At 48.6% G+C, this 2500-nt stretch overlaps 1 pseudogene; it reads right to left on the bottom strand.

Moving 5' to 3' along the window:
- The window catches only part of LOC144248080 (28S ribosomal RNA), a 9138-nt pseudogene that overhangs the window by 2398 nt on the left and 4240 nt on the right, over positions 1-2500 (bottom strand).

Genomic DNA, 2500 nt, shown 5'->3' with positions numbered 1-2500 from the left:
AGCTGTTCCATTCTATCTTTTTCCAGGAAGCATTTCATCGTATCGTCAGATGATTGCGCGATGCGATGCAGTCTGCGGGCCTGCACGCTGGGGATCAGTCCTGCCAATTTGGTGATGCCCAAACCGCCGTCTCTCGTGCTCGAGTACAAGATGGCATCGCAGGTGCACGGAGGTAGGTGTAGCCAGTCCTTGACCGCTGTCCTGATCTTCTGGTCGAGGGTCTCAAGTAGTCCGGTTTTTATCTCTGAGTGGTCAGCTATGTAGATCAGCCGAGGGATGGTGTATGTTTTGAGAATATCAGTTTTTTGCAAAGGTTTGAGTGGTGCTTGATCTATCCGGTGAAGCCAAAAGTCTAGTTTTGTGGAGAGATCGGATCTTGCTATTCCAGTCCACGGGTCAAACTGCAGGCCGAGGTATTTCTCAGATTCGCCGGGGTCGATCATATTCAGGGGTGTGCCGTTGATAGTCCAGGCAGCGCAGTTATTGATGGTATAAGAGTCCTTGGTCGGCTTGATGTAGAAGCCGTGGCACTTTTCCCCCTGTGTTTTGAGACCGGTCAGATTGCAGAAAGTCTCTAGTATCCTAATGTTTGTGTTCATATTTTCCCAGGAGTCGCTCAGCAGAACCAGATCGTCCGCAAACGCCATCGCTGTGATGCTATTCCGTTCTCGGTGGTATCCTCTGCCGCTTTCTTCCAATTTGCACAATAGGGGGTCCATTGCCAGGTTGAATAAAAGGGGTGACATCGGGTCACCTTGCTTTACTCCAACCCGGATCTGGATTTTGTCTGTGTGTGTGTTCCTCTTTGTGGTGATATATGTATCGATGTTCTCGTACATATTGCTCACCAGACCGACGATGTGGGGATCCACCTCTCTGTGCTGCAAAGCATGAATGATGTGCTGGTGGCTCACGGTGTCAAAAGCCTTGGCGATGTCCACGAATACAACACCCAGTGGTCTGTGTTCTCTTTTGGCTGACCAAATTATAGTTTGCAGGAGTTTTAAGTTTTCAGAGCATCCCGCCGCTCTGATAAAGCCTCTTTGCCTTGGGTTCAGGGGGCACGCTTTGCTTAACCTAGCTGTCACAATCCTGGAGAACAGTCTCAGCAAGATGGAACCAATCGTGATAGGTCTCCAGTTATTAATGTCTTTCAAACGATCCGGCTTTGTCGATTTTGGAATCAAAACAGTTCTGCACCCCCTCACCATGTCCGGGATTTTACCCGCTGTTAACCATAAATTGAACATCTCCACGGTCCGGGAATACTCGGGATCCATCTTTACGATGTCCCCAAGAGTAATCCCATCTGGACCAGGAGCCGAGCCTTTGCTCATTTCCTGCACGTTTTTCTCAATTTCTTTAGCCGTAATTAATTCTCTGAAGGCAGTATTGTCAGCCTTCCCGTGAATTTTAAAGTCCCCAAGGCTTTTAAAGTTACCAGTTGTTTCCCATCTCGTTTTAAAAACCGAATAAATTTCACTGGGTGGTATGTCACAAGACAAGCATTCAATATCATCTAAAATAATTTTAGCCAGTTTCCCCCTATCGAGATAGAATAATTTTTGAAATCGAAGATAATTACCTTTTTTGATTGCTCTGTCCTTCATCCACTTCTGAAACGGTTTCTGTGGGCGCTTCTCCTGGGTTACTGTGTTCTTTTTATTTCGGGTAGCTGTTCTTATCTGGCTTATCGATTCCAGGCATCCAAAGCAACTCTGCGCTGTTTGATTGATTACTGACTGTATGTCCCGGCCGTCCATTACCTGCTTGAATGCCCGGGGGAAGGTGTTAAGTACCCCAGCTGATAAGCGTTCCTCTAGTGCCTTTTTGTAATGAGCCTGCAGCTGTCCATCTTCTTTTCGCTTGGTGGTTCTCTGCTGTCCGTTGCTCTTATCAGGGTGGTGTCTCATCTCATCCATTGGCCTCTCTCCGGCAGTTGCCCTGCCTGGCAGATGGTTTCTCCCAGGTCCATTGTCTCTGTCCTCTGCCTGGGCGTGGTGACTCATCCCAGGCTCCGTTCTCAGGTTCGCAGCTGCTCTCCTGGTGCGGTGACTCACTCCAGGTTCTTCCTTATCAGGGTGGTGCCTTATCTTATTCATTGATCGCTCTCCGGCAGCTGCCCTGCCTGGCAGATGGCTTCTCCCAGGTCCATTGTCTCTGTCCTCTGCCTGGGTGTGGTGACTCATCCCCGGCTCCGTTCTCAGGTTCGCAGCTGCTCTCCTGGTCCGATGACTCACTCCAGGTTCCTCACGAATTTTCTCCTCTGCTGGTTTCCTGGGCAGCAGTCTCCTTTTATCACTAATCTGTTTAGCTGTTTTGGTGGTTATGTGTTCTGCAATAAGCTTATTAATATTTTTGTTTCCCTCAAACTGAGCCTCCAGTCTTATTAGTAACTCTTCCTCCTCCTTTGTCCAGCACCTTTTGTGGGCACCTCTGTTTGATGTTTCTTTCGGTTGGGAAGCAACGATCCTCTCCTGATTTCTCACGGCTGGGTGTG

The sequence above is a fragment of the Lonchura striata genome, chromosome 37 (genome assembly GCF_046129695.1).
Source record: "Lonchura striata isolate bLonStr1 chromosome 37, bLonStr1.mat, whole genome shotgun sequence".
Lineage (NCBI taxonomy): Eukaryota > Metazoa > Chordata > Aves > Passeriformes > Estrildidae > Lonchura > Lonchura striata.
This window is presented reverse-complemented; position numbering and strand designations above follow the sequence as displayed.